This window comes from Phyllobates terribilis, unplaced genomic scaffold, assembly GCF_046119375.1.
Source record: "Phyllobates terribilis strain yellow unplaced genomic scaffold, ASM4611937v1 Scaffold_3__8_contigs__length_932513732, whole genome shotgun sequence".
Taxonomy (NCBI): domain Eukaryota; kingdom Metazoa; phylum Chordata; class Amphibia; order Anura; family Dendrobatidae; genus Phyllobates; species Phyllobates terribilis.
The window spans coordinates 320623409-320637340 of NW_027362763.1; the positions used below are offsets into that span (position 1 = coordinate 320623409).

At 45.5% G+C, this 13932-nt stretch overlaps 1 protein-coding gene across 1 annotated transcript in view; it reads left to right on the forward strand.

Moving 5' to 3' along the window:
- LOC141259317 (probable cation-transporting ATPase 13A4) overlaps window positions 1-13932 on the forward strand; it is a 184094-nt gene that overhangs the window by 72989 nt on the left and 97173 nt on the right. The gene's annotated exons all lie outside the window — the stretch shown is intronic.

Below are 13932 nucleotides of genomic sequence, written 5' to 3' on the forward strand. Positions count from 1 at the left end.
GGTTGGTGATATCAACTTCCTGTTTGTGGCACATTAGTATATGGGAGGAGGGAAACTTTTCCAGATGGGTGGTGACCATGGTGGCCATTTTGAAGTCAGCCATTTTGGATCCAACTTTATTTTTCTCAAGTGGGGACACTATAGGACATTGCGCTCTATCTCTTTGAGAGACCAGGGGTGCACGCGCACCCTTAGTGCAGTGCCCAGTGATCTGCCAGACGTGCGCAGACCCCGGTAGACAGCAGCAGCAGGAGGAAGTGCGGGCCAAGGACCAGGGCGGTGAGTGAATTGGCGTCCCTGCTGGTGGAGAGGAGGATGGGAATTGCACAGGGAGGCTGGCGCCACAGAGCGTGACAGCTGCATAGAAATACATGCTATCACACATGGGATGGGAGAGTCGACGGCCAGTCCAAGCATTGTGTTGCGATCTAGGTTCGAGTTATATGGCCGCCTGACTCTTGCCAAAAGAGCCACACACAGGGTGTGGTTTTCATTCTGGAATAACTGGCTTACCAAAACAAGCCAAATCTAGGAGTATGTAGTACTGCCACAGGGATACCGCAATGCGGTGGAGCCAGAGGACCGCAGCGTCTGAGGGCTCCTACTTCGGCTCTGAGAAGAAGCACTTCTCCTTCATTTTAAGACATGTTTTATTTCTTCTGGCAGAACAGGAGTGAAACGGCCATGTTGGAAATCTTGGTGCTCATAGCTGAGCTCGGTTAGCCACTCATTTTCCCTTTATAATCTGGGCTCTGATTTTAGTCCTTGTCAGAGCTAGCTTTTGCTGCATGGCTAACGGAGGGAGAGGAGTTATTATAAGTAGGAGAGTTGGAAGGATTATCAGAGACTGTTGTTTGGTTTGTACGCATGGTAATTCCTTATCCTTCTACATTTTGGTTTATTCTCCGACCTTCATACCCTGGTGCTTCCCTCTGTTATATGTGAGTGAATATTTTGTGTGCCTGGAGTTTTCTGTTTACCCCTGTCTGTGTAGCCTTGTTTGTTGGGTGAGTGTTCTGCGGTGCACAGTAGCGCCCCCTTCCCTGGGTGGGGGAGGAAAACAGACGGGGGTCTAACTCAGGAGTTAGGGCGAGAACGGAGACCCCAGCATCCTCACCTTCAGAGTTATCCCAGGGAATAGGGCAAGCTAGGGCTCCCCCTAGTGTTAGGGACAGGGTAGGAGCCCCTCTTCCCTGGTAACCAACCAACCATGCAGTGACATTAGCTCTGACCGTAACTATTTTTTCTGTTCCATTATGGATCCAATCACTGCTCTGACGGGGCAATTGCAGCAGCGTAGTCTGGAGGTGGCGGATTTATGCACAGTGGTTTTGCAGTCCCCTAATACATCTGGTGTGGGAATCCCATCTCTCAGGCAAACCATAGTGGAGCCCAAGGTCTCATTGCCTGACAGGTTCTCTGGGGGGCGTGACAAGTTTTTAGTTTTCTGAGAGGCCTGTAAATTATACTTCAAGTTATGTCCGGATTACTCAGGTACTGAGGAGCAATGTGTGGGGGTGGTACTCTCGCTCCTTCAGGGTGATCCTCAAGCATGGGCATTCCCTTTCCTGTCGGACTCGCAGTCGCTTCCAACAGTGGAGGGTTTTTTCAGTCACTGGGCCTTAAATATGGTGATCCCGATTGTGTCTCCTTAGCTGAGTCCACACTGCGCCAACTCCAGCAAGGAGACCGGCCGGCGGAGGAATATTGCTCATAGTTTCGGAGGTGGGCCATGGATATCATGTGGAATGACCCCGCACTCCGTAGTCTGCTCTGTGAGGGGCTTACAATAAGGGTGAAGGACGCCTGAGCCCTGTAGGAGACCCCATTTCCCTTGAGACAGCCATGTCTCTGGTGATCCGGGTTGATCACCGTCTTCGCCCGAGACATAGGGAGTCCCCTTCATTTGTAGGTGATCTGTGGTCAAGGGAGTTCAGCGTTGAGCATACTATGGAACTCATGCAGGTGGGAGCGGCATTCTCTGCTTGGAAATTGTCGGTATTCCGGCGTAAGGGGGAGAGTGTTTCCTTTTTGGGAAAAGAGGACATTTCATGGGCACGTGAACTTCCCGACCCCAGAGTAAACAACTGCTGCAGAGACTTGGTAGCTCAGGTCGCGGCGAGGTTAGGAACCCGGGTGTATTTATCGCCTCTGTGGGCAATACACAATTTTTCCTACCAGCCGCAGTCCATGTGGGTGGAGTTAAGGCAGAGGTGTCGGCCTTCCTCCGCAATGGGGCGGGGTTTAGTTTGATCGACACTAGGTTCGTCCAGGTTCAAGGCCTCGTCCCACATACTCTGTCCGGACCCATAACCATTGTTGCCATCGATTCCGTCCCCTTGAGACAGGGGCACTTTACTCAAGTCGTCCGAAATATGCGGCTTCAGATGGGGGCTATGCATACTGAGGTGTTAGTCTGCTACGTACTAAAGGGTCTGCCCTCACCTCTAGTACTGGGACTCCCCTGGCTCGCTCTGCACACTCCTGTGATCGATTGGCAGGCTCAGGAGATTGTAAGATGGAGTGGGTATTGTCAAGAACACTGCTTGGGTACCCGTTTGGCTAAGGTGGATACCCGGTCTGTGCCTAGTTACCTGTCAGATTTTGGGGATGTGTTCTCGGAGCAGGTGTGCCAAGAACTCCCTCCTCATCGTCTTTATGATTGCGCCATGAATCTCGTTCCGGGGGAGTGAATATTTCGTGTGCCTGGAGTTTTCTGTTTACCCCTGTCTGTGTAACCTTGTTTGTTGGGTGGGTGTTCTATGGTGCACAGTAGAGCCCCCATACCTGGGTGAGGGTGGAGAACAGACAGAGGGCTAACTCAGGAGTTAGGGCAAGGGCGGAGGCCCCGGCATTCTCACCTTCAGAGGTATCCCAGGGAATAGGGCGAGCTAGGGCTCCCCCTAGTGTTAGGGACAGGGTTGGAGCCCCAGTTCGCTGGTCACCAACCAATTATGCAGAGACAAGTACGTCAGCTCAGTCCTGCAGTGAACGATCTGTTCTGGTTCCAGGGAACAATAGCAGCTCCACTGCATTATTGAAACCTGAGAACCCTGTATGTAATCCGTGGAATTCTATTGTGACGCACAGTGGTTGTTGATCCTTAAATTAAGCAGTGCTTTTAGCTTTGAAGGCTTGGATATGGCCATATTAACAATTTGATTCCTGGAATCTGTGTCACAAGACCACACCTAATTAAGGTTTTAGGTCAGTGGTTTGAAGGTGTGTGAACCTTATCCAAACACAGGGATGTCAAACACAGAGGGCCAAAATTAAAAGCTTGGAAAGCCACGGACCAACCTTGATATTTATGATATTTATTAAAATATGTCTACAATTGAGTAAGTTTTTCCTTACTATCCAATATAATGATGAGCTATTTCATATGGAAACAAACTTAAAGGGGTTGCTACACGAACAAAGTACATTTTGATTAAGAGATCTTAGGATAAAATATTTGAATAATATAATATGTTATGTAAGAGCAGTAAAAAGCATATGGCCCAATGGCCTAATTAAAATATGTAATATAAAGGATAAAAAACCTTGAATAATACAGATAATAAAGTATGATGGAAATGAAAGTGCCTCCAAACACAGTAAGATACCCCCACAGTGAATCCCTCTACAGTACCCTCCACACGCACTGTGTGATGACCATACTGGACCCGCCTCTCTCCATCCTCTCGACAAAGAATGATGATTCATCACAGTATGATTCTCCAACTGTACTCCCCACACAGCCCTCCATGAAGTAAAATGGTCACAAAAAGTGCACCATAACGTGTAATGGGCCCAACATAGTCCTCCATACAGTATAACAGGGCCCTGCTTTGCCTTTCATACAGTATAATGGCCCCACATAATGCTCCATACAGTATAATGGTCCCACATAGTGCTCCACACTGTATAATGGGCCCCACATAGTGCTCCATACAGTATAATGGCCACAAAAAGTGCTCAATACAGTAAAATGGGCCCCACAAAGTCCTCCATACAGTATAACGGGGCTTTGCATTACCTTCCATACAGTATATTGGCCCCACATAGTGCTCCATACAGTATAATGACCACAAAAAGTTCTTCATACAGTATAATGGGCCTCAAATAGTCCTCCATACAATATAATGGGTCCCTGCATTGCCTTCCATACAGTATAATGGTCGCACATAGTGCTCCATACAGTATAATCGTCCCACATAGTGCTCCATACAGTATAATGGCCCCACATAGTGCTCCATACAGTATAATGGCCCACATAGAGCTCCATACAGTATAATGGCCCCACATAGTGCTCCATACAGTATAATGGCCCCACATAGTGCTCCATACAGTTTAATGGCCCCACATAGTGCTCCATACAGTATACTGGCCTCACATAGTGCTCCATAGAGTATAATGGGCTCCACATAGTGCTCCATATAGTATAATAGGCCCCACATTAAAAAAAATAAATAAATGCTCACCTATGTTCGTTCTCCTGCTGCTCCAGTCTCTTCATGGTGTCTTCAGATCCACTGCACATTTCGGTACAGTGGGCTTGTTGTATTGACATCATCACACCCACAGCACTGAGATGTCAGACGCAGAGGCGGAATGATAGGAGAAGGAGTGTCAACTGGCGTTCCCTCCTTCATCATTGCTTTCAACTGTATCAGCATCTAGGATTCTAATATAGTTTAAAGTGCGATGTCAGGCCTAATATACTTAGGGGACCTGCCTGGCATTGCGGGCCAAATATACTCACCCTGTGGGCCAGATTTGGCCCATGGGCCAGAGTTTGACATATGTGTCCTAACCCAAACACAATTTTCGGTTTTGGGCTCTAGAAATAATTCTCTAACATGTATTATGGTAAATATTTTATACTTTGCTTTAATTATTATTTAGACAATTAAATATACTTATATATCTTTGATATTTTGGATTTTAATATTAGCTTTATAAGTGTTATTCATAAAGCTATAACACAGGGCATTGTGTCTGATATAGAGATGTCTTTGTATTAAAGCTTTCCTTTGTTTCTTAAGTATAGTAAGCTAGATATAGCCAGTCTCCTAAGGAATTCAGCAGAATACATAATTTACAACTTATTTATTCCTAACTTAAATATCTTCCTTTTTAGGTAATGTAATGTATTAAGCCATTCCCACTTTCCTTATCTTTGTTGTTGTAATAAAAACTTGTGACTGGTCATCTGAGAGCAGACAAGCCTTGTAAGGACAAGACTGGATGTGTGCTCTTGTCTAGAGATGATCGTTGTTCTACTCGAACTGTTCGCCAATCTCAAATTCAAGCTGTTTTGGGCGGTGTTCGAGCCGTTCGGCGAACACGAACAATTTGAGAAAAATTCGGCTGTTCGAGGTTATGTTCGATAACTGTTCGTGCACCAAAATCATAACTGGATTTTTTCTCAGTAATGATGAAAATTAATGTTAATATGCAGTTTGAGTGTACAGCGGGGTGGGGGGAGGGGCAGGGGATGGATCTCTGCAGGAACAATGAAGATCTCCATTTTTTTTTTCTCTTTCCCGCATTTACAGTGGGGAGGTGCAATCTGTCAGCCTATCAGCAGCGCACACACGGAGCGAAGTGCTTTTTTTCACACAAGCAAGGGCATGTGTCATTGGCAGTGTATGTCACATGTCCTTGCCCTATAAGACCAAGCCATTTTCCCCGTCGCCACCATTTTCTCACTGCTGCAGCTGCGTGTTAGACGGCACCGCTGTTGCTGTGTGCGCTATACCTTGTTAATTTCAAGCCAATTTTCGCACAAATCTACAGATAGCTTGGGAGTAAAGACTAATTGTAATTGGAGTCCTTTTCAGGACTAGGTTACATCAGTTCCTATCAGTTTTTGCCAGGCAGGTCTGTGCCAGTGCTGTGCAAGTTTTTTTCACAGCATTTGGCTGAATCTAGCAAAGCTAATCCTTTTTGGCCTATTGCAGAGTGTGTTAGTCAGTGGAGTAGCCTATCTGTGTTGCAAGATATACCACCTGTGTATAGAATACCAATTTTTTTACTGCACCTAGTGAAGTAAAATCTTTTGGGCATAGCATCATTCTATTAGTCCATCTATACTGACCTCCATCAGGTTGCAAATTGAATATAATTTTTTTCTGCATCTAGCTCTGAAAAAATATTGGGCTTCTAGCTGTGTGTGGGACTTGTTCTATTATTCCATCTATACAGACCTCCATCAGGTTGCAAACTGAATATATTTTTTTCTGCATCTACCTCTGAAAAAATATTGGGCTTCTAGCTGTGTGTGGGACTTGTTGTATTAGTCCATCTATACTGACCTCCATCAGGTTGCAAACTGAATATATTTTTTTCTGCATCTACCTCTGAAAAAATATTGGGCTTCTAGCTGTGTGTGGGACTTGTTGTATTAGTCCATCTATACAGACCTCCATCAGGTTGCAAACTGAATATATTTTTTTCTGCATCTACCTCTGAAAAAATATTGGGCTTCTAGCTGTGTGTGGGACTTGTTGTATTAGTCCATCTATACTGACCTCCATCAGGTTGCAAACTGAATATATTTTTTTCTGCATCTACCTCTGAAAAAATATTGGGCTTCTAGCTGTGTGTGGGACTTGTTCTATTAATCCATCTATACAGACCTCCATCAGGTTGCAAACTGAATATATTTTTTTCTGCATCTACCTCTGAAAAAATATTGGGCTTCTAGCTGTGTGTGGGACTTGTTGTATTAGTCCATCTATACTGACCTCCATCAGGTTGCAAACTGAATATATTTTTTTCTGCATCTACCTCTGAAAAAATATTGGGCTTCTAGCTGTGTGTGGGACTTGTTCTATTAATCCATCTATACAGACCTCCATCAGGTTGCAAACTGAATATATTTTTTTCTGCATCTACCTCTGAAAAAATATTGGGCTTCTAGCTGTGTGTGGGACTTGTTGTATTAGTCCATCTATACTGACCTCCATCAGGTTGCAAACTGAATATATTTTTTTCTGCATCTACCTCTGAAAAAATATTTGGCCTTCTAGCAGTGTGTGGGACTTTCTCTATTAGTCCATCTATACTGACCTCCATCAGGTTGCAAATTAAAAATAATTTTTATCTGCATCTAGCTCTGAAAAAATATTTGGCCTTCTAGCAGTGTGTGGGACTTTCTCTATTAGTCCATCTATACTGACCTCCATCAGGTTGCAAATTGAATATAATTTTTTTCTGCATCTAACCCAGCCAATAGTTTTGGCCTAATACCACAGTTTGGCCACTCAGCTCTGCTCGGTTCCCATCCATTGTTTTTTTGTGCAAACAACTCCAGAGTTGTTAATTAGTTAACCACCAAAATGAGTGGAAAAAGGCCTGCTGCTGGTGGAAAGGGGAATAGGCGTGTTGGGAAGGGGAAAAAAGGTTGTGTCCGTGGGGTAGATGTTAAAGCAACAGTAACATCTGCAGAAGAAAGACCATCTTCCAGCCAAACTAAAATGTCTACTTCTTTTAGCGGACAATGTGATAAGATCCCTTTCTTACGGCCACGCCAATCGCTGCAAATTCCAGATGAGGCACAAAAACAGCAGGTGCTTCAACGGATATCAAGTGCTCCTTTAAGTGGGCTCTCCTCCACATCAACTTCAACATCACAAATACTCCAGTCCTCAAAGGTGTCACCCCAATCGCACTTGCTTCCTCACAGCTCCCAAATCTCCAGCTGCCCGTCTGAGTATGAGGTAGAACAGATGGTTGAGTCTGCAGAGCTGTTTACTCATACTATAGCCTGGGAATCAGAGGTCGACTCCAGCGCTTCTGTGAATCCAGAAGAGGAAATGATCTGCACTGATGCCCAGAATCTTTATGAGTCGGATCCAGGACCAGACGCAGAAGGTTCTGACCATAATGTAGACCCTCATTCCCAAACTGTAACTCCTGTTGGTGGAGACAATGAGGAAGACGATGTTAAGACTCAAATACCTGATTGGAGCGACAACTTTAGTTTTTTGTCAGGGCAGGAACAGGTTGGCTCTGAGGACGACGGGTGTGATAACGCACAGGGTGATGATGATGAGGTTGGAGATCCCACTTACTGTCAACCCACAGTCAGCCAAGAGATGAGGTCAGCAGAGGAGGTGGAGGAAGATGCTAGTGACGACGAGGTCAGGTTGCGCCTTCCTGGACAGAGACGTAGTACTGGAAGCACGTCAACAACTGCATCCTCAAACACAACTCTGCCTCTCACCACAAGTCGTGGTGGCTCTTCAGGTCGCATGGGTGCTAAGCCTTGCATAGCCTGGGCATTTTTTCAGATCGATAAAGATGACCCAACTCATGTTATCTGTAACATTTGTCAGCAAAAGCTAAGTAGAGGCCAAAAAATACATAGTTTGAGTACTTCATGCATGAACCGGCACATGGACATGAAGCATAAGTTGCAGTGGGAAGCTCAGTGTGCTACAATGCGGCCTAGCCGGCCGGGCCAACCACCGTCTGCCATATCTTGTGCATCCGCGGCCTCTTCATCCTCTGTGACTGGGGGGACAGCAGTCACACCTGTTTTGGGGCGCAGACCTGCCACCTCTTTACCCGCAACAGCCAGCGTGATTGGCAGGTCATCATTTTCTTTGGAGGTGGTAACACCAGCTGGTGTTGAGCGCTGTCCGACATCGATAGCACCACCTTTGGATCAAGGCAACCTAACATGTCCGCCTGCATCTTCCTCACAGACCGGCAGTTTGCCGGGGACACCCTTATCAACCCCGTCTAAGCACAGTAGCCAGCCCTCGGTCCCTCAGATGTGGACAAGTAAAAGACCATTTCCTCCTAGCCATGAGAAAGCTAAGAGGTTGAATTTCACCATCTGCAAGTTCTTGGCTACAGAAATGCTGCCTTTCCGCCTGGTGGACACAGAGGATTTTCGAGACCTTATGTCCGTCGCAGTGCCCCAGTACCAGATGCCCAGTCGGCACTACTTCTCAAAGAAAGCTGTGCCTGCGCTCCACCAGCATGTCGCACACAACATCACCGCTTCTTTGAGAAACTCTGTGTGTGACAGGGTGCATTTCACCACAGACACTTGGACGAGTAGGCATGGACAGGGGCGTTACATGTCGCTGACTGGGCACTGGGTAACTATGGTGACAGCAGGACAAGGGGCTGCTGTCCAAGTCTTGCCGTCCCCACGAGTTGTGCGTCAATCCTCTTTATGTCAAAGTTCCTCCACTGCTTCTGCCTCCTCAACCTCCTCTCGGTCTTCCACCTGCACCCAAAGCCTGTCTGGTCATGCCACAAGCTTTCTAACTGCGCAGAAGGGATCCTGCACACCTCCTTACTATGCTGGCAGTAGGGCTCAACGTCATCAGGTGGTTTTTACATTGAAATGTCTGGGAAATGTGAGTCACACAGCTGAGGAGTTGTGGTCAGCTCTGGAGAACCAATTTCATGAATGGTTGTCTCCACTGGACCTGAAACCAGGGAAGGCCGTGTGCGACAATGCTGCAAACCTGGGTGCGGCCCTTCGCCGGGGCAATGTCACACACGTGCCTTGTATGGCTCAAGTGTTGAACCTGGTTGTCCAGCAATTTTTAGCCCACTATCCCAGACTAGATGGCCTTCTGCAGAGGGCATGGTCGCTGTGTGCTCACTTTCGCCGTTCGCATCCCGCAGCTCAGCGACTTACATCTCTACAGAAGTCGTTGGGCCTGCCACTTCACCGGCTAAAATGCGATGTGCCTACCCGGTGGAATTCAACTCTGCACATGTTGCAGCGACTGTGGCAGCACCGACAAGCCCTGGTGCAATACGTTCTGACGTATAGCCTGGGCCAACGAGATCCAGAGGTGGGGCAAATCACGCTGGAGGAGTGGTCTCAGATCAGGGACCTATGCACCCTTCTGCACAGTTTTGAAATGGCGACGAAGATGTTTAGTGCTGACGATGCCATTATCAGCATGACTATTCCGGTGATTTACATGCTGGAGCACATGTTAAACAGAATTCGGAGTCAGGTGGTGGCACAAGAGGAGGTGGAGGAAGTAGAGGAGGAGGAGTTGTATGCGGAAGGGCTAACATCTGCAAGGTCCAGACGGTCGGCAGCACCAAGGCGGCAGGCATGTGAGGGTGGGGGAGATGGTTTTACCAGGGCGCATGGTAGCAGCCAAACTAGTGAGGAAGGTGCAGGAGCCCAGGAAGAAGTGGAGGACGAACTGATGGAAGACTCATCAGATGAGGGAGACCTTGATCACATTTCTGTTGTGCGAGGTTGGGGGAAGAGGACAGAGGAAGGAAGCATGATTGTTACCTCGCCACCAACACAACAGGGACTTGGTGCTCCTGGATGCGCAACACACATGAGTGCCTTCTTGCTGCACTACCTGCAACATGACCCTCGAATTGTGAGAATTAGAAATAATCCTGACTACTGGGTTGCCACACTGTTAGATCCCCGGTACAAAAGTAAATTTGCAGAAATTATTCCTGCCATAGAAAGGGATGCACGCATGCAGGAGTATCAGCAGAGACTGTTGCAGAATCTTACATGTGCTTTTCCACAAAATACCAGTGGTGCACGTAGTGAATCTCACAGTTCCAACTTGCCAACCGTGGGACCGTCAAGTGTTCAGCACTCAAACCGTAACAGAACCACAGTATCTGCTGGTAACATCAATTTTGCGGAATCATTTCACCACTTTTTTAGCCCATCCTTTGCAAGGCCACAGGAGACAAGAAGTCTGACACATAGTCAACGCCTAGAGACGATGGTACAGGAGTATCTCCAAGTAAACATTGAAGCCACGACTGTGTCACTGGACCCTTGCTCTTTTTTGGCTTCCAATCTGGATAAATGGCCGGAGCTAGCCACTTACGCCTTGGAGATCTTGTCATGCCCCGCAGCCAGCGTTCTGTCTGAACGTGTGTTCAGCGCTGCTGGTGGTGTGCTGACAGATAAGCGCACGCGGCTCTCCACTGATAATGTAGACAGACTCACGTTCATAAAGATGAACAAATCATGGATCCGAAACGACTTTTCTACCCCTGTGTCATCCTGGGGAGAGTAAAAGCTTGATGATTGGTTAAAATCACCCTACCAACCGTTTTAAGCTTTCAAATTACTAATCATGTTTATCTGTATCTTGGCTGGAAAATAATTTGGGCTTTGTAGCAGTGTGCAGCACTGATTCTATTAGGCCATCTATAATAAGCTCCACCAGATTTAAAATTACTAATCATGTTTATCTGTATCTTGACTGGAAAATAATTTGGGCTTTGTAGCAGTGTGCAGCACTGATCCTATTAGGCCATCTATACTAAAGCTTCACCAGATTTAAAATTAATAATAATTTTTAGCTGCATCTAGCCCGGAAAATAATTTTGGGGCTCCGAGATGCGCAAGACACATAAGTGCCTTCTTGCTGCACTACCTGCAGCATGACCCTCATATTGTCAGAATTCGAAGTAATCATGACTACTGGGTTGCCACACTCTTAGATCCCCCAAACTTTTCGATCAACCTTTTCATTTTAATAAAGACCAAAAAAATGGTCATTTTTGAAATTATAAGCATTAGCAGGTTGTTAGAAACTGAAATCAAACAGTTTTCAACTCAAAACTTTATTCTAGGTGATGTTACATTTTCACATAGGACCCCTTGTTCGAAAGGAGCTTCTGAACTCTCTCGTCCATTGAATTTGTCAGGTTTTGGATGGTTTCTGCTTCAATTGTTTTGCATGAGGACAGAATACCCTCCCAGAGCTGTTGCTTAGATGTGAACTGCCTCCCGCCATCATAGACACTCCTTTTAATGATGCTCCAAAGGTTCTGAATGGGGTAGAGGTCAGGGGAGCATGGGGGTCACACCATAAGTTTGTCCCCTTTTATGCCCATATCAGCCAGAGATGCAGATGTTTTATGTGCAGCATGAGATGGTGCATTATCATGCAGAAAAATGATCTTGCTGTGAAATACACGGTTCTTCTTCTTGAACCATGGCAGGAAGTGCTGTTTGAGAAAATCCACATACATTATGGAGTTCATCTTTAGCGCCTTCAGGGATCCTAAAGGGGCTGACAATCTCTCTCCCCATGATTCCAGCCCAAAACATTACTCCACCTCCTCCTTGTTGGCGCTGTAGCCGTGTTTGCGTGGGGTGTCCATCAACCAGCCATCCTCCACTCCATCCATCTGGACCATCGAGCGCTGCACGGCACTCATCCGTGAACAAAACAGTTTTGAAATCAGTCTTCATGTAATGTTTGGCCCACTGGAGCCGTTTCTGCTTGTGTGAAGTGGATAGAGGAGGTCGAAAGGATGGCGTATGCACAGCTGCAAACCTCTGAAGGACCCTGCATCTTGTTGTTCGGGGGACGTTGGAGGCACAAGCAGCTTCAAAAACTTGTCTGCTGCTATGACAAGGCTTTTTTGCCGCTGCTCTTTCAACCTGACGTAATTGCCTGTAGGAAAGAGTCCTCAATTTGCCTTATCAGCACGCACACGTGTGTACTGTGAATCAGCTACATACTTCTTGATTGCCAAGACACTTCATCCTGATCATCGCACAATGTTGATTGTAGTCATGCCTTGACCTAAACACTCCACAATTTGTTGCTTCTCAGCAGCCGACACATCCTTTTCCTTTCCCATTTTGGCAGAAAATGTAGGCTGCTTAATAATGTGAGACAGCCTTCTTAAGTAGTCTTGCCTTTCATTGGACACACCTGCCAAACTAATTAGCACAGGTGTCTGCAATTGCTTACAGTGATATAAAGAGCCCTGACACACATCACTATCAATGAGTTTAACTGACAAACAAACAAATTCTTCCCTTATCACTCCTAAATAGTGTTGAGCGATACCTTCCGATATCAGGAAATATCGTATCGGATTGGATCGGGCCGATACCCAAAAAGTATCGGATATCGCCGATTCCGATACCGGAAACCAATGCAAGTCAATGGGACACAAATATCGGAATGAAAATAAACCCTTTCTTTCCTTGTAGGTTAATTCTACATGAAGTAAAACAACTAAGAATAATGTAGAATGACATGAAAAGCCGGCAATTCATCAGCGGCATTCACCGGTACCCGACAATTTACAACAGAAAGAATAGAGCTTCACACATAGATTAGGTAGATAGAACCATGTCAGTCACATATATATGAAGTACTGTGACAGTGTTGCTTACTGTACTTGTCATTTAGTGTAAAGGATTTATTTTAAAAAATATTAGTGTTTTCGTGCACCGTCTCTTTAAGAAAGCCGGCCGGCAATTCAGCATCTGTACCCGACAATTTATAATAGACAGAATAGAGCTTCACACATAGATTAGATAGATAGAAACATGTCAGTCACATATATATGAAGTACAGTGACAGTGTTGCTTACTGTACTTGTCATTTAGTGTAAAGGATTTATTTAAAAAAATATTAGTGTTTTCATGCACCGTCTCTTTAAGAAAGCCGGCCGGCAATTCAGCATCTGTACCCGACAATTTATAATAGACAGAATAGAGCTTCACACATAGATTAGATAGATAGAAACATGTCAGTCACATATATATGAAGTACTGTGACAGTGTTGCTTACTGTACTTGTCATTTAGTGTAAAGGATTTATTTAAAAAAATATTAGTGTTTTCATGCACCGTCTCTTTAAGAAAGCCGGCCGGCAATTCAGCAGCGGTACCCGACAATTTATAACAGACAGAATAGAGCTTCACACATAGATTAGATAGATAGAAACATGTCAGTCACATATATATGAAGTACAGTGACAGTGTTGCTTACTGTACTTGTCATTTAGTGTAAAGGATTTATTTAAAAAAATATTAGTGTTTTCATGCACTGTCTCTTTAAAAAAGCCGGCCGGCAATTCAGCATCTGTACCCGACAATTTATAACAGACAGAATAGAGCTTCACACATAGATTAGATAGATAGAAACATGTCAGTCACATATATATG